The 19,143-nt window shown below is 42.6% G+C and overlaps 1 protein-coding gene across 8 annotated transcripts in view; it reads right to left on the reverse strand.

Moving 5' to 3' along the window:
* Positions 1-19,143, reverse strand: part of MLPH (melanophilin) — a 329,932-nt gene that overhangs the window by 247,896 nt on the left and 62,893 nt on the right. The window contains exon 1 of one of the 8 annotated variants that reach the window (XM_029606450.1): positions 15,148-15,221. The exons of 6 other annotated variants lie outside the window; for them this stretch is intronic. The gene's annotated coding sequence lies outside the window, so the exon portion shown is untranslated. Of the gene's footprint in view, positions 1-14,974; positions 15,097-15,147; positions 15,222-19,143 lie in introns of those variants that run through there. One more of the 8 variants, XM_029606451.1, reaches the window with a different exon arrangement.

A 19,143-nucleotide genomic window follows, 5' to 3' on the forward strand; every position in this document is an offset into this window, starting at 1 on the left:
GCATTCAGACAACAACCAACAAGGACCGAACTTCACAGTCTGGGTAAACAAGCATGGGGGTAACTTGCATATTACGGCAGTTACTACCCTAAACCAACAAAGCCTGATACATCACTTTGAATGCATATACAACGTTGCTCTCTGCTTCCACAGTAGGGGGAAATGTGGAAAAGAGGATTTTCATTCGTACAACATCTAACAAGGCATTGATCTGTGCAGTCTGGGTAAACAAGCATCGGGGTAACTTGCTTGATGCGGTGATTACTACCCTTAACCATTAAGCCTTATGCTCACCTTTAATGCAACTCCAACATTACTCTCTGCATCAATGGCAGGGGATGGCAGGAAATTTGAATCAAACAGTTACCAAAAGGGCCCTGAACTTGGTGGTTGGTGAAACAGATAAGTATAGGAAAATAAGTGTGGGAGCTTGCTGGGCAGACTGGATGAGCCGCTTGGTCTTTTTCTGCTATCATTTCTATGTTTCTATGTTAATGAGAGTAAAGGGAAGGGGAGGAGTAAGTTAAAATGGAAGGAAGGGAAGAGGGGGTGTGAGTGGGTGAGAAGGGGAAAGGGTGAATGAAAGCAAGAGTGGGAGAGTGCATGTGTGTGTGCATATATGTGTGTGAGAGAGCAAGCATATGTGATGAAAGAGTGAGCATGTGTTAGAGAACAAAGTTTATACATCCCTTCCTCCCCCACTAATCCATGAAAATCTCAGGGTAACTGGAGAGTAAGGAGAGTAAGAACATTTTTTTATTATCTTTATTAGTTTGATTATTGGGTGTTACTTGGTCTGAAATATTTTATTGCTTTTTGGGCATTTTAAAAAATTTGTATGAGTTCATCGGGTATTATTCTATTTGTCAGCTGTTTTGACATTTCTTTTTATTACTATGGTTTATTCTTATAGTTAATTATTTATATTTCTTGATTTTATTTTATAAGGAATGTTTGTTTCTGGTTTTCCATTGTTGCAATGCAAACAGAGTGTAATTTGAGGTTTCCAGTTGAGCTTTTGTCTACACATTTTGTTTATTATCATGTTCTCTCTATTCTCTATCTGGTGGGGATTTTATCTGTGTTCTGTATAACTGAGGTGAGATATTCTGCTAGTGTGTAGTTTCTGTGTAGGGCTCTAGAGCAGTTTGACTTGTTCTGTTTTCCTAATAGGAGGTGTATTTGGTATTTTAGGGCCTGGTGTAATATTTGCAGCATTACCTTTTTATAGGTAGGCTTGTTACTGTTTGAGTGCTGACAGTTAGAATTGTTTTGATATGGAAGTTTACTATTTTATAATTGTAATCCAGTATACTCATGGCTTAGCTAACACCCAATATGCAAAACAATAGACCTAAAATCATATGAGTTTCAACTGACTTTTTTGCAGGGTTTTATAGTTGGTACCACAGCAGTGCTTGTAAATGTAATATACATGCTATTGCAAGTGATATTTCTATCTCAGAAGACCATTGAATGTCTTTTTTTCATGTTAAATCTCTCTTTCTGGGTCAGGTAATTTAAAAATAAATTAGTAATTTTTAACTGTGTATGGGGAGGGCCAGAGACTGAAGTCTATAAGGTTTATCTGGGATGCCTAATACCCTTGCACTGGCCTGAAAGAGTGCACCACACATAGACCCCCCACCATTCACCCACCTCCCACATCCCCAGGGGGCAGATACTGTAGAAGGGTGGGAGGCAGGTGGCAGGGTTCCTAGGAGTGTGACAGGATTACCAGCTTCCTTAGGAATATTATCACCAGTGTTCTATGTCACTTCTCTGGGAACCTTGTCCTCTGCATTCCCCATTTCAACATTTCAAATTACCAAAAAGGCTAGACTCCAAGTGGGAACCTTCTACCTTGGCATCCTCAGTGATTTAATCTGTGGTATGCCTCGGGGGAGGGGCACTCTTGCCTCCCTCGCCTCAGGCAGCAGATTTTCTTGAATCGCCCCTGGTTTACCCATTCCACCCCACTTATGATTTTATAAATTTCAATTACATTCCCTCTCAGTAATCTCTTTTCCAAGCTAAAGAGCCCTAAACTGTTTAGCTTCTCTCAATAAGGGACAAACACACAAACTCCTGGTTTTAGCCTGCCTTTTGACTAACTATTTAATACAAATGCATAAACTCCTGTTTTTTGCCTGCCTTCTGACTAGCTATTTAATACAAACGCACAAACTCCTGGTTTTAGCCTGTCTTCTTACAAGCTATTTAATGCAAACATACTGAACTCTTCCCCTGCAAAGTTAGTACAAAATATGGAGTGGCAGTTACTACCCTTAAAATCAGAAGAACTGTATAAAGTGTAATGATGTTCCCTGTACTTTAAGTAATAAAAGTGAAACTTTGGGACATTTTTGTTAATGAAAGCTCTTTGAGGTTAGACAAAGAAAAAATAGGCAGTGAAGAAAGCTGCCAGGTGAAACCTACTTTACCCAAAAGCCTTAGCAGTCATCCCCTGAAAGTGCTGGCAGCAGGGAAGGAAGGGGGTAGAGCATACCCTTCTTGTAAGTAATAGGCTAGCCTCTGTATAAAGACAGGGTACTGAGAGAACTCAGGAACAAAGGGGAGAGGCAAGAGACTAGAGGCAACAGACAACAGACAATCTGACTGGAGACCAGGAAGCAATTGAGGACTTTTCAGCATGGAGGAGGCTGCTGATGATGAGGAAGATCTAGAATGGAACCAGGGCCAATGCTAGCCTAAAGAATTACAAGGAAGTCATGATAGGCTGCTAGGGTGTAATTCAGGAAAAGGATAGTCTACTTTAATCTGAAGTATCAAGAAGGGAAGATTAAAGGCTGCAACTTTGGGAAGGTTTTTTTGCTGAAACCCTGGCTTTAAGAAAAAAAAAAGACTGTGTCCTGAACCATGCTTCTGCTGCACTACATACTCACCTGTAGGCCAATTGAGAGAGAGAAACTGTAGGAAAGATAGAATATTTCTAATGTTTGTTTATTTGGTTTGTTTAAACCCTGCTTTAAGAGTCTGTGTCCTGAATCATGCTTGTGCCATGCTACACACTCACCTGTGAGCCAATTAATTAAGTTGCAAGAAAAGCCAGAGCATTAGTACTAACTGTTTTTATCTTGTGGGATTAAAAACTGACTTTAAAGGACTGTCTTGAGCTGTGTATGTACTCAGCTGTTCACTCATCTGCAGGCCAATTAAGTAAGAGAGAGGCTACAGGGAAGCCAGAATACCATTAAAAGAAGTTCTGTATTTTGGTTGATTTAGAACTGGCTTCAAAAAGCTGGCCTGAGTTATACATGAACTGAATCGTTCATTCCCTGCAAGCTAAGGAAGAGAGAGGTTGTAGGAAAGCCCGTTTTAACCACAGAGGTGCTAGTCCTTCTGACTATCTGGTCAGAATTGAAATAGGGGAATCATTGCCTGACTGTGCGTGCCTTGTTTTGCTTCTTTATGGTTACTGAAATTTGAGGAGTTATGCCAACAGCAGCTTGTCCTTATAGAATGCTTGAGCCATGAGTTCTCTAAGAAGCCTAGAAGATTGGGTTAAATGCTGAAGTTCCTGGTGAGCTGGGCTAACATCACCTTCAGCAAATGATTGACTAATTACTGCACTAACCCTGAAGAACTGGAAATGTGGCATGTTGGCTTTGTTATTTTTTGTTTTTAAAGGCTAACCAAGTGAATTGTAATTCCCACCTTGGGGAAAATGTAAGATCCTCTGAAAGAAGGGAAAATTGAAGAATTTACATATGGACTGTCTTTTGTGCATGGAAAAAATAATAAACTCATTATTGTTTGGAAACCTCTATTGGTGCTGGACTCTAACTGAATTCTAACACTGAGAGTACTTCTTTCTTAAGCAGAAAGACTTTGAAGGAGAAAGGCACTCCTAAGGGCCTACACCAAAGTACACTTAGGACAAGGCACAGGAGGGGAAAATAGAGAGGCTTAAACCAGGGTCCATATAGAGCTGGAAGGAAGCAGTGATGAAGGGATAGGGGGCGCTGGTACTTCCTGGGCTGCCTTTTCCCTCAAGATCTATTCTAGAGCAAGGGTGGGCAAACTATGGCATCAAGACCAAATCTGGCCTTTTCTTACTTTTAATCCAGCCCGGGGAAGAAATTTTAAAATACATTAAATGTGGCCTACCGAGGCTTTTGCAGCCTGCCTGAATTCTCAACATCATTGTTAAAGGCCCAAAATGTCACGTCTTTGCTGACATGCTGAAATGGGCCTTTGATGACATCAGAGGGCAGGCAGGACAGCATCAGCGTGCAAGCATCAGCGTGCAAGCGTGGAGTCGGCATGCAACCTGGCTGAGGAGGAGAGGCCCCATTCATTAGCATTGGTGGGGTTCCTGCCAGGAAGGAGAGACAGACACAGCAGTAAAGCCCATTGAAGCCGAAAACAAAGAGATGCGGCAGTGGCACAGAAAATGAAGAGAGATGCAGCAGTGGCATCCATCAGAGCCCAGGCTGATAGAGCTGAAAATGAAGGGAAAAGGTATGGCAGCAGCACCTGTTGGAGGAGAAGAAGAGAGACTGGATGGTGGGCTGCTTTTACAACCCAGGCCAGCGGGGCTGAAGAATGAGCACAGATACAATTGTGTGTTTGGGAACATGCTTGTGCACATGTGTGTGTGTGCCTGTGAAAGACAGAGCTTAGGATCCTGTATGTGTGTGTGTGTGTGTGTGTGCTTGTGAGAGAGAGAGATTGGGTGCCTGAGTGTGTGTGTGTGTGTGTGTGTGCTTGTGAAAGAGGGAGAGAGAGATTAAGGAGCCTGCTTACGTGTGTGTGTCTGTGAAAGAGAGAATCTACAATCTCAGGCTGATTGGAAATGAAACATTTGCAGATATGGGAGGGGGGATGTTTTTTATATCCTTATTAGTTTTAATTATCGTGTTTTGATATGTCTGCTATTTTGAAATATGTGATTGATTTTGATGAAATGATTAACATTTAAAGTTCGTTTTTTGTCCTTATTTTTCTTAATTATTAGGTGATGGTCTATTTGTCATCTTTTTGAATTATGCTTTTTATTAGTGTGGTTTCCTCATTGTTGTGACTGATTTATTTATTTATTTTATTTATTTAAACATTTTTATATACCGGCATTAGTTGTGGACATCATGTCGGTTTACAATAAACAGGTTAAGCTTGGAAATTTCTGTTTTATTGCACTGCATTTGAGTCTGGCTTTTAGTGGTTTCGAATCCATTTTTTGTCTGCACCTTATTCTATGGCCGGCATTTGTGATCGAGGTGAGGTAGTCTGCTAGCTGGGAAAATGCCTTGTACCTGTTGGTAGGTTTTTCTGATTTTGGTAGAGGCTGGGGATCCATGATTGAAGGGGCTCCTTGTGTGCTAAAAATGATGGCACTTAAGCCTGCTGGATACTGAAATACCTGCAACAAGTGGTAGAGATTTGATTACTGTGTTGAGGAAATGCCACACCCCACCGTCCAACCCTTGTTGTGCTCTGTAACTTGTAATGTGGCCCCAGCACAAAAACGTTTGCCCACCCCTGGTCTAGAGCACTGGATGTGTTTAACCCCAGTCCTAAACCTCTCAGCCTAAGGTTGTATTCCCCCACAGGTATAAGCCTTACCCGAGTGGCCCAGTATTCCAGTAAGCTGCTGTAAGCCCTAGCCACAGCCTAGGATCACCACAACAGAAAGGTGGCATTTTCTTATCCACTGGAAATTGTGTAAACATTATAACATCATATGTACCAGAAAAGCACTGGGATCATGACGCTGACCCTAAAAATGTAAATATTACTATCCTGAACATAAGGCTTAGGGGTAACCTTCAGAGTGAATTTTGCTAATCTTAACAGGAACATAGAGATAACCTGCACGGAGAGGCAGTTACCACCATATAAAACTTGCTGGGCAGACTGGATGGTCTTTTTCTGCCATTAATACTATGTTAGAATTTTAAAGAATAAAGAAGAATGAAGAAGTCCATTAATGGCTATTAATCAAGTTTACTTAGGGAATAGCCACTGCTATTAATTGCATCAGTAGCATGGGATCTTCTTAGTGTTTGGGAAATTGCCAGGTTCTTGTGGCCTGGTTTTGGCCTCTGTTGGAAACAGGATGCTGGGCTTGATGGACCCTTGGTCTGACCCAGCATGGCAATTTCTTATGTTCTTAAGCTGTGATCACCACCTGGACATCACATCCCAATAGATAAAAAGCTAGATAGAAGAAAACCAAATAAAGTGATAAAGGAGAAAAGCACAAGAACAGCATTGCTTATAGAAGTGTCAATGCCAAGTAGCTATTCTGTGGATTATATGAAGAGAGAGAAGATTCTTAAGTACCATATGATGGAATCAGAGACTAAGAAAATGTGGCAGAGAGATACAGAAATATTCCCAATTGTGTTGAGTACTGTCGCGAGCGCGGAGGCGTGGTCGCTTCTGACAAGAGATGTGAGCCCTTGGATCGCCATGCCACTCAGGGAGGAGCCCCGAGAGCACAGCAAGAGGTGAGCTGATGCAAGCATGGGCGGCGCAGAAGAAGACTGGAGCGAAGATAAGGATGACTGAAGGTACTGACCCCTCCACCGGACCTGCAGGCTACAGGAAGACCAACAACGCAATTGTGGTCTATGAATGGTCCTCCAACCATTCCAAGCCCTTTCGGACTGTCCGCTGGGTAACGGCAAGAAGCGGCAAGCCGGACAGAGGCCAGGCAAGACATGGATACTTGGACGAAGACTCAGGATCAAGGTTCAGATGGCAGAGTCAGGATCAAGATTCAGGAGTCAAGGAATCAGGATAAAGTACTAGGTTGAGGCTGCGACACACCCACGGGACTGGTCGCGGATCACGCTGGATGTGAGGCAACATGTCCCAGATACTGTAGAAGCCTGCACCGGGGCGTTCCCTACACAGCCACTTGTGGCTGGTCACGAACCACGCTGGAGCAGCGCAGGTTCCAGCAGCATCTAACACATGGACAGAGCAGACACAAGGGAATCCGAGGGCCAGCAAGGTTCAGGACATAGGACCAAGACAGGGCTTGGCTTCAGTCAAGGATTACCCTCCGGAGGCTTGTGCTGCAGGCATGAGGAAGGCCTTATACCACGACGCGCCCTACACAGCCTGCCCGTGGAGCTGGTCGCGGACCACGACATGGCACACCAGGAAGGGTGGACATCAAGGAATCAGAGGTACTGGATATCAAGGCTGGATCACAAAACATCAAGAACATCAGGATTGGATCATGGAACATCAGGAACATCGGGGCTGGATTACAAACATCAGGAACATGGAAACATAGAGAAAACATAGAGAAAACAGAATTCCCACCAGCAAGAAGAGACAGCAATGCAGCAATGGTGCCCACCAGAGCCCAGTCGACAGAGCTGAAAAAGAAGAAAAAATGTGCAGCAGCGGTGCCCGCCAGAGCCCATGCCAGCGGGGCCAAAAAAAGAAGAAAAGATGTCGTGGCAGCGGCGCCCACCAGAGCCGAGGCTAGCAAGGCCGAAAAAAAAGAAAAAGAAAAGATATTGCATCAGTGGCGCCTGCTGGTGCCGAGGCGGCGGGGCCAAAAATGAAGGAAAAAAAGATGCAACTTGCCCCAGGCTGGTTGGGCAAAAGGCGGCGAAGGGAGCCACAGCAGCAGGACCCATCGGAGGGGAAGAAAAGAGACCGGGTGGTGGGCCATCACTTCTACTCAGGCCAGCGGGCTGAAGAATGAGCAGAGGTACAATTGTGTGTTTGGGAGCATGCTTGTGAGTTTGCCTGTGACACAGAGATTAGTAGCCTGCTTGTGTGTGTACCTGTGCGACAGGGATTGGTAGCCTACTTGTATATGTGCCTGTGAGAGAGGGAGAGAGATTGGGAGCTTGCTTGTGAGTGTATCTGCGTGAGAGATAGAGAAAGATTGTGAGCCTACTTTTGTGTGTGTGTGTGTGTGTGTGCGCCTGTGAGAATGAGATTAGTAGCCTTCGTGTGTGTGTGTGCCTGTGTGAGAGAGAGAGATTGTGAGCCTGACTGTGTATGTGCCCATGAAACAGTGTCTACAATCTCAGGCTGACTAGAAATGAAAAGTTTCTAGGTATGGAGAGGGGGGTAATTTTTTTATCCTTATTAGTTTTAATTATTGTGTGTTTGATATGTCTGTTGGTTTGAAATATTTGATTTTGAGGAAAAGTTTAAGTTTTTTTATCCTTATTCTTATTAGGTGATGTTGTCATCTGTTTTGAAATATGTTTTTCATTAGTATGATTCCCTTATTGTTGTGATTGATTTATATTTCTTGACTTTGTTTTATGAGGAGTGGTGATATTTCTGTTTTTGATTTATTGCACTGCATTTGAGTCTGGCTTTTAGTGATTTCCAGTCCAGATTTTAGTCTGCACCTTACTACTTATACTTATGGCCTGCCAATGGCCTAGCCCTTACTGATATTTTGGCAGGGCTTGTGGTTAACATGGGTGGGCAATAGGCATACAGGTGTGAACTGCGCTGGTTATACTTTTATTGGCAATTCCCTGCCACCCCCACCACCCGTTTCTCTATCTTTCAATATCCTTCCTTCCATGATGAGAACAAGAGTGACACATATAGTGGTGGGGAGATGGGCACTGAGAGAGACTACTGGAGACAAAGTGAGGCATGGGGAGGAGACTCATAGCCCATGACCCACCCTATTGCTTCTCTCTCTCTCTCAACCCCCTTGTCCCCAGTAGTCTGACTCTCTCTCTCGTTTCAGTTCCCAGCCCCTGTCCCCTGCTGTCTCTCTCTGGTGATCTCCCACCCTGTCCCCAATAGTCTTTTAGTTTCCCTCTCAAATCATCCCCATCCCACCTTGTTGTCCCCAGAAATCACTTTATCAAACAACCTCCCTTCCTGCCTCTCTCTTAATCAAAAATGCTGCCAAGTTCTCCCGGAAGCATTGCTAAGTAGTTAAAAGACTTAGGGTTAAGACGAAAAGGAACCTACCAAAATTGTGATAACAATGAACCAATCATGATTCCCCTCTCCCAATAATGATCGTGTAAGTACATATAATTGGACATTATGCTTTTAAATATAAAACTTTAAATGAATATTCAAATTCTGGAGTTGCTTCAGTAATAGGCACACAAACTGCCTCTACTGTCAGGGTACTCAACACAAATCCCTGCAAAAAAAAGTCACTCCAGACCTATAGATCAAATCTACTATACCATAACAATCCTAACTCCCAGAACTCACGTGCAAGGAACACCTTGTTTGACTCTGTCAGTTATGAATGGGAATATAAACCTCTGAAATTAAATTAAAATTACCGATGAAAAGACAGCACTGAAAACACTGCAAAAGATCCAGAACACAATATATCTCCTATTGGGAAAACAGAATATGCTAGACTGCCTCAGATCCCTACACAGGAGCTGCATGCTAGCAGAATCCCTCACCTTGGACACATGCAGAATAAAGGTACCATAAATTAGAAATAGAAATATGTAGGCCACATTTAAACTGGAAACCACCAAGCTCGTAGGCAGTGCAACACTGGAGAAACAGAACCAGAATTGCATTTCTTTCTGTACTGCAGAAAAAATAAAGATATCAGAGATGCACATTCCCATATTTGGTATTTTCCTATCGCTAAATTGAAAATAAAATGCTTTTTCTACCTCTCTTGCCTGAACATTTTCTGTTCTAAACATATTGGTCCCAGTCTCTGTCTCACTTTCCGCTGGTCATTCTTCAAACCCTTTTTCCAGAGTCTCTCTTCCATTATTTTTCTCTCCTTCATTTTTTCCCCTACATCTTTCACTCTCTCAGGCAGTGAGCCAGCATGCTTCAAGAGCCTTTTCCCCTGCTGCTGATCCTGCTGCTCTTCTAAATTGATTGCAACTCCACTGAGCCAATTGATTTCTGATCCACAGCCTGGTAAGGACAGGGCAAATCATTGACACATCTTAATTATTAGGTGATCAAACAACCTCCCTTCCTGCCTCTCTCTTAATCAAACATGCTGGGTGGCTATGGCCCACCCAGGCCCGCCTGTAGCTATGCCACTGTGGCCTGCATTTGTGACTGAGGTTAGGTGGTCCGTTAGCTGGGAAAATGTCTTTTACCTGGTTGGATTGAAGGTTTTTCTGTTTTTGGTGGAGGCTGGAGATCCATGATTGAAGAGGCTGCTTACATGCTAAAAATGATGGCATTTAGGCCTGCTGGATACTGAAACGCCTGTAGCAAGTTTTGGAAATTGATTGATGTGTCAATGATCTGCTCTGTCCTGCCACGCCCATCCCGCCCTGCTCCACCCTCTGGTCCTTGTTGTGCTTAATATTTTGTAATGTGGCTCCAGCACAAAATGTTTGCCCACCTCTACTTTAGACAGAGGAAAAGTATTAGACATTACTCCATTAACCAAAATCTGTGCCTGAGGGTTTGCATACAATTTGCTCCTCAAAATTATATTGCAATGCCCACCACATATAAGGCCATTTGACCCGATCAAAGACCTTTTCATAGTCTAGGCTTACTAATAATCCATCCTTATATTCCTTATTTATCACATGAAAGGCCATCAAAGTCTTCAACAGATTAGATGAGGAATGCCTATCTGCAATAAAAACTGTCTGATCAGTCTGTACAAGAAAATGAACAATTCCTGCAACTCTATTTGCTAAAATACAGGGTGTTTCAAAATGATGGACCCAATTTCAAAGCAGTATATTTCACAATGGCAACATGTTACAATTACACAAAAAATTACAAATGGTTTAATGAGTTATCAAGTTTTACTAACCATTTTATAAATACTCTATGTGCCCTCTACTGCTGTATGGACATCGAGACAATAGTTGAATTCGTCCCAAACGCATCTCAAAGTGTTTTCTTCCACTGAAGCCACTGCTGCAGTGATTCTGTTTTTAAAGTCATCTGGATTAGTCGCTAATGGTGCACAAAAACACGGTCTTTGATGTATCCCCACAAGAAAAAGTTGCAAGGTGTAATGTCTGGAGATCTTGGGGGCCAAGAGTGTAGCGCCAAGTCTTGGGGTCCTGTGTGCCCTATTCAATGTTGAGGCAGTATGTCATTTAGAAAACCTCAAACCTGCAGGTGCTACTGTGGTGGTGATCCATCTTGCTGAAAAATGAAGTCATTGGAATCTTCTTTAAGTTGAGGAAAGAGCCAGTTCTGCAGCATTTCGAGATATGTTTACCCCAAAACTGTGCTTCCCTCGAAAAAGAAAGGGCCATAAATCTTTTTTTGAGAAACGGCACAAAACACGTTCACTTTCGGGAAATTATGCTCATTCTCTACAGTTTCATGTGGATTCTCTAATCCCCATATGCTCACATTGTAACAGTTAACTTTACTGCTTAAATGAAACATTGCTTCATCACTAAAAATTAAACACGGTAAGAAGCTGTTGACCTGCATGTTCTGTAAAATTGCTTCACTAAATTCTACATGCTTTCCTTTGTCACCTACATGAAGAGCCTGCACCAGTTGCAACCGGTATGGCCTCATGATTAAACGTCACCTTTACACATGCCAGACAGTTGTAAGAGAAACCTCAAGTTCTCGACTGGCACAGTGAGTGGACTTGTGTGGGCTACGCTGAAAACTCTCTTGAATTTTTCTCATGTTCTCCTCTGAAGTGCGTGGTCACCTTGTGTTTTCCCCTTACATAAACAGCCTGTTTCCTCAAATTGTCAGAACCAATGACGAATGTTCTTTGATATTGGCGGATCAATGCAGGGTTGCCATCTTGCAAATGACTGAGGCTAGAGGCTGTTTGTGCACTGGGAGAAGCATCTAGAAGTACTCATTTGAAGCTCTATGCTCCACTCTTTCAAGTGGTAAGAGTTTCATTCATGGGCGGTTTGTGGTTGCAGAGATATAGCGATTTCAAATCTAGTCCATCTTTTTGAAACACACTGACAGCTTAATATCCTGATTGAGTAATGATACAGGTTTATAAGATTCCGGAAAAAGGGAGTCTTTACTCTGTTTCGGTATTAAAACCACCATAGCCAGATTATGCCCCCCCAAAAAGTGGCCTCCCTCCTGTGCAGCTCAGAACATATTCTTTAAAGGCGTTAAAATTTAATCTATCAAGATTTTATAAAACTCTGCTCCAAATCCATCAGGGCTCAGAGTCTTACCCAATCAATTTAGATAAGTAAATCACTTTCTTGATTTCAACTTCTTCAATAGATATGTCAAGGGCTAACCTGCGAGCCTCAGATATCCGCGGGAAAATAAGATTTTGAAAAAACTGGTGTGATTATCATCAAATGACCTTCGGTAGTATATAACTGTTTGAAAAAAGAAGATGAAACCTCACTAATATTTCAGCAGCAATGCATTGTCCACACATTTTTCCCTAATATATTATCTGAGTAACATTGGGTTTCACTCTAGAATGCCTCAATAAATTAGTGCATAATTTACCCGATTTATTACCTTGGATGTCAAAGCTAAGTTTTGCTTAGCTTTGACATCCAAGATTACCTCTAATTCTTTGCACATATCAACAATCTGGACTTTGACATCCAGAGCAAGATATTGAAAATGGAATTGTTTATATTGAGCAACACATTTAGTAATCTCTTGAATCTTTTTAGGGCCCTCTCTAAGCTTCCTCACTTGATAAGCAATAATCTAGCCTTTGCTACATTCCAATATGTTACAGCATCATCAACAGGCATAGAGTTGAAGTTCTTATAATTGCTGACATCCTCCATCCAGGGGTTATACCCCCATCAGATTATAAACTTAAATTGTATGATAATCATAGAATGATCTGAGTAAGCTACTGAGTAAGCTACATCTGACATTTCATACTTGATAACTCTATCAAACTTTAATTCTGAAATTAAATAATAGTCTAATTGAGAATAGACATTATGAACATGAGAGTAAAAGGAATATTATTTATCTTTCAAATATAATAGATGCCAAGCATCCCCTAATCACAACTTCTGGCAAAAGAAACCCAAACCCATATCAGTTTGATTTGGGGGGAGGGGGATTTTGGAGGATTACAGTTGATCAGGGGGTTATCAGTAATGTTGAAATCCCCACCAATTATAGGTATATATCTTTCCGAAGATACTAATGTAGCAAGAAGGTCAGTGTGAATATTCATTAGGAGCAGAAAGATTCACAAACAGTAATGTAATACATGTAAAGAACCTGTGACCACGACGAAGTAACCACCAGGATCAGTGAACTGTCGCACTAATTCAAAAGGTAAATTTTTACATTTTAGAATTGCCACGCCTCTGTCTAGCAGAGAATGAAGGTAAAAAACATTGGCCCTCCCATTCTGTATGTAACTTTCCATGTTCTATGTCATCAAGGTGAGTTTCCTGAAGGAAGGCAATACTTATTTTACGCTTGCGGAGATCCATTAAGATTTTTTTTTTCTCTTAATGGGTGAATGAAACCCATCAACATTAACAGGTAATTTTCAAAGAGCTACATACATAAATTTCGGGGTTTACGTGCGTGACTGGGCCTTGCGCGCACCGCACACATTTTACAATAGGCCTGGCCACGTGCATTAACCCTGGTACACACAAAAGCACCGGCCGAGGGAAAAGGGGCAGCCCAGCGGGCATGGTCTGGGTGGGGCAGGGTGTGGAGGCGGGCCGGGACAGTGCCATTAGCCGCTGTCCCAGTGAAGCACGTGCTGGCACATTACTTCTGCTCCAGAAGGATTAAAATTTTTTTAAAAAAGGGATATTTAAGGTAGGTTTAGGGACAGAGAGGAGAGGGGAAGAGGGAGGAAGGATAGAGTTAGGTGTAGGAAAGTTCCCTCCCAGTCCGCTCCTTAATTGGAGCGGATTTAAAGTGAACTGGGGGAAGCCTGATTGTGCTTTGTAAAATTCCCTCCCTGTGTCTGCGAGTCGCAGGCTGCCAGCACATGCGAGCGTGAATTTTAAAATCCAGCATCCATGTGCTCACGGCCATCGGATTTTATAACATGTGCACGCATATTATAAAATCAGCACGTCCATGTATGCGCACTGGGAACCGCGCGCACATGGACGGACGGACGCACGCACGCTCCTTTTAAAACTGACCCCTAAGTGAACACACATTAATACTAGTCAATGTCAAAAAAGGACAAAGCATAATATTTAGTAAGAAAAACTAATTTTAATTAAGGAAGAACTCCCCAGCCTAAGCCCCCCCCCAACATAGATAAGTACTGATAGCACCAATGTAATATCACTAAATAGACTCACATATCCCACAGAAGCACCCCACTCTTACTCAGCAGCCCATATGTACACATCCATGTACAAACACCCACTCCCCATTCATTAAACCAAGGTACTGATATACGCTACAATATCTCCAGCCATTCATTCATACCCTTCACCCCAATCCCCATTCCCCTCATATGAAGAACCAAAGACAGACCCATATCCACAGGAGTAGCAACAAGAAGATGCTCCCTTCAACCACAAGGTGGTTTCTTTTCTTTGCATCGGAGAACAATCTTCCCCTTCCTCCCCAGGATCTCCCAGAATCAGCGGTGATTCCACCCAATATAGAAACTGTGTAGTTGCATCATAGGAATAGAAATATAATGCTTCTCATAACAAAAATGGCAGCAGACAATGATCCAAACATTGGCTCTCTCCATTAAACAGCATATAAAGACATGAATCTGTGTAAAAGCCATTCAGTTCTCCAAATGGCATCATACCAAAAGAAAAATTATGGAATAAAAAATAAACTAGAGCTGGGCCAATTAAAAAAAAAAAAAAAAAAAAAAAAAAAAAAGGGCTGTATTCTTCTCATCAACAATGCACCCGTTGTTAAGGCCTCCTTCTGCCAATATTATCTCCCATAATCACGTTAGCATACAGTCTGTACTTTGGCCAAGACAACCGCTCGACCAACAATCTGCACGTTATTGAACAACAAAAAACAAAACAGACAAAAATTAAAATGAAACAAGTTTAGGAACTTTGCCCCATCTACACGTATTTCAGCCAGCAATGTGACTTACAGACTTTGAAGATACAGGTTTCTACGCTCTAGAAACTTTAAAGTAGACGATACAGCAGTAAAACACATAACTGCAAATGGCGCTGCAATTTTCCCAGCCATTGGTGAACACCCTGGTTTCCCCTTGATGAAATACTTTCAGGCATGCAGGAAACTGCAGCATGAATTTAATACCTTTTCAGAATAGCTGGATGCAATACCGCCTCTGAGTAAATTCTTTACTTGATGCAAGCGCCTTGGCAGAGAAGTCAGGAAATATTAGGAGTTTATTGTTCTCATATACCAACTCCTGATGCTTCTGGTAAAACATTAACAACTTATTTTTTTTGGTATAGTTAAGGAATTTAACTATTACCTGTCTGGGTTTAGTTACTTTGGGATCCTCGCCACCAAGGTGATGCACCCTCTCAGCCAGAATCAGCCTGATGTGTCAACATTCAGGAGACCTAGTAGAACCACCTCACAAAACTTTAATAAGGCTTCCTCCTGAATTGATTCAGGCACATCCAGAATTCTTAAGTTGATTCTTTTGCTCTGGTTTTCAAGTTTTTCTTCCAACTGCTTGTTTTTGGCCTTCAGAACTGCTGTTGCAGTATCTAAGGTGTTGATACGATTTTCATGATGAGAAACTTTAGCAGAGTGTCCCACGAAGGTTGAATTATAATTTTCAACTTTTTCTCTCAGCTAATCTACAGAAGACTATATTTTTTTCCAATTAATCTATGTCTGCAGCAGTAACCGCACGAGTGAGCTTTCGAAACACTGCTTCAAATAGGTCCTCAGCAACAGAACTCGCCTCCACCACCATCTTGTTGTTGCGTCCGTCGGTGCTAGACGGCTTCGCCCCATTTGCCTCACCTTATTCACGGCTCCTCCCACTTACCTAGGAAAGATGGCTACCACCACATCTACTAGCCGACCTCTCCAGCGTCCCTGGAACGGCTATGGTGCAGCCTCCCGCCATGCTCCTCCCAGGTACCTACTAGGGTGCGTGCGCGTCACCGTCTTTATTCCAACCTTGGCGCGAACCTCGGGGGCGTTTCCCCTTGCTGAGGTCATGCCATCTGGGTATATAATCTATTCTAATTTGCTAGCTCATTGAGTTAGCAAGGACTTGAATCGGGACTTGTATCCGTTCCTGTGTACGCTACTCTGCCGCTTCCGTGCTGCCGCTGGAAGCTCTCTCTCTGCCCTACGGGGTAACTGCTAACCTGGGTACCTGCTCCTTGGGGGCCCTCTGCTTTATTTCAGGTGCCTTACAGGGAACAGGTACTCACTCCTCGAGGGCCTGCTCTCCCTGCCTCGGTGCTTGTACCTTCTTCTACAACCTGGTGGAATCGCATACTTACAGCAAATACCTAGTGAGTACTCTAACTCTCAGTCTATCTCATCCACAGTATTTCCTTGCTGGGAGACCTGCTTCGGAACCTTCCAATACCAACGGGGTGAGAAGGGCTCCCTCTGCCGAGGTCCCTGAGACTGCAACTACCAGACTGCTTCACTACTGCCACCTCTGGTGGTACTCTTCAAGCTGTACAATAAAGAACTAACTGTGTTTGTGTGTTCTGAGTCTAGCCTAGTACTGTGGCTCCTCCCCATGGGCATGGTTATCTGCCACAGTACCCAAGGATCCACCCAAACACTGCTCAACCATAACACTTGTATTCAGAGCTTGGAACTTTATCTTCTCCCAATCTCTTAGATCCCCCTGCTATCTCACCTCCTTTCTTGACAAAATTGTCCATGTATTCCCACACCAGGATATTATTAAATCTCTGGCAAATCATGCAGCTATATATTATTTTGAAGGTGAAAGCAGCTGGCTCCCAGGGAATGATACCTAGGACCACCTTCTCAGAATGACGACATCACCAGATACAGGCCTGATCATTTTTTAATCACATTGAATGTTAATATAAAGTTGTCTGATCATTAAGAGAAATAGGATTTACTTGGATCAGTTGTGTCAGTCTGGCTCCCTCAGTTGGATAATGCAATTGTATTGACACTGAGCTTGCTGTTTCCACATGGCAAACTTTGTTGCTTTCTACCTTGAATACTATTATTCTTTTTTAAGCTAGGATAGTGAAACACTACCATCATGCTCTATGGTATTGTAAGGAATTGCTCATGCTTAAACAGCAACCATAGCTAATCTGAAGGATATCTTCTGCTCTCTGACTGCATGTTCTAACGTACCTTTTAAAGTAATGAGGGTAAACCTCTGTGAGTTTATCACTGGTTTTGTAAATTCTTCTCTGAGGGATGGTTATATTCCTCGGTTTCCCTATGAGTATCATTCGTCCTGTTTTGAAGAAACCAAAATTTAGACCCCTTTATAAGTTCTAATAATCAGCTAATTTCAATGCTGCCTTTTTTAGCCAAGGTCCTGGAAAATACTGCTCGCCAGCAACTCAAAGAGTATATTTACATGCATTATTTTGCTGCAACCAATTTGGCTTCTGTACTTCTCACAGTACCAAAACCCAGCTACTCTCAATTTTTTGTGTGTTTTGGCGGGGCTTCAATAATCAAACTGATTTTTTTCTTAATTGTATTAGATATATCAGCCACATTCAACCCTTTAGACCATTCAGTATTATTAAATTGCGCATGATAGAATGGTTTGACCTCCTGAGTTTATTCTTGGTTTCATTTTTTGTCAACAAGTTTTCATTGGGAGGTATCGAGTCGTTATTCCGACTAGATACTAGAGTCCTTGAAGACTCTGTTATTGGCCATTTTATTCAATTTATGTATCCTCTTTGCCAGCTTCTTTCAAATTTTGATGTTAGTTATCAGCTATATGCCAATGACATACAAAGGCCATGAGCAATTGGTGGCTGACCAGAGAACAGACTCTGGCTGTTTTCTCATCAGTTCTTTACTTCTCAAAAAATATATAACACAAGCAGTTCTGCTTAACATAGCAGTTCTTAAACAAAAGACAGCAGTTTTGGCCTTCCCTAGGCTCCTCTTCCCTGGGTTGTCTTGTTTTCCCTGGGCCTAGCTTCTTATTCCCTTCTAAAGAGAATGCCCTCAGAGCGGAACTACCTTCCTCTCTGTGGCTTAATGTGTAACAGATTAAATGCCTGATTCTGGGCTTTTAAGGAGGGTCTAACAAACACTTCTTCACATCTCCTCCTCAGCTTGACCTTGTCAAATTGAGCATCTGACACTACCTGGGTTAACGTCCAGAAAAATAAATCATACTTTGTATATTCTTTTCCTATCCTAAACTGGGACAACCATTTTTGTTCACTACAGAGGGTAGGATCAGTATGGGGTCCTCTAGGCCAAAGGGTACTTTCCCTTCCTCCATCTGTATTAACCTCCAGCCCAGCTCAAAGGAACTACCTTCGAGTAGGCTTGCTTAAGTTTTCTAGGGTTACCCTCCTCCATCCTTTTTGAGGAATCAGCTACGGGCTCTTGGAACACCTCCGGTTCCTCTGATACCTGTCACCTTACAAAGTTAAAACAGTAAATTCCCTGGCAGCCTTTAGACACTGAGACATTTCAGGTTTTCTTCTTGGGTGCTGCCTCCATGATCTGGATGTCTTTGAGTCATGTGGTATACATTCACAAGGTCCCGTGGAGAGGCTTCCAGAGGAGATGTATCTATGTAGTTTGGACTGGCCCTGGCTGGCTGTGAGCTGGCCCCATAGAGTCTCAGTCTGGAGATAATCTTATCCCAGAACCACAGGGTATGGAAGCTCAGGAAGTATACCCACTTTTACATAGGCTTGTCCCGCCAAGTTCATCTGTAAGACCTGACTGATTGGGTACTATTGATGGTCACCATGCGTGCAGGTGAGTGTCACCTTCTTCCTGTAATCGATATACTCACTCTATGCTAGGTCTTTATGGATGAAAGTCTTTTCATACTCTGAATCCACCAAGGCTTGGGTGGGAACCCTCATTCAGCTCAACTGAGATCATGAAGTCTGAAAGTCACCCATGTGGGCCATTCACCAAATTACAGCTTTGCATCTTCACTAAAGTACATGCCCACTTGTGCTCCCACACTTCATTCTGAAGTTGGGGGCAGTCCTTGACAGCATCTCTCATTTCACAATGGGAACATGCCTGAGGGACTTGTTCCATTTTGATTTCAGTAGTTTCTACAAAGGGTTCATAGTTCCCTTCCTTCATTCAACTGCACTCCTCTTG

Source organism: Rhinatrema bivittatum, chromosome 6 (genome assembly GCF_901001135.1).
Source record: "Rhinatrema bivittatum chromosome 6, aRhiBiv1.1, whole genome shotgun sequence".
Lineage (NCBI taxonomy): Eukaryota > Metazoa > Chordata > Amphibia > Gymnophiona > Rhinatrematidae > Rhinatrema > Rhinatrema bivittatum.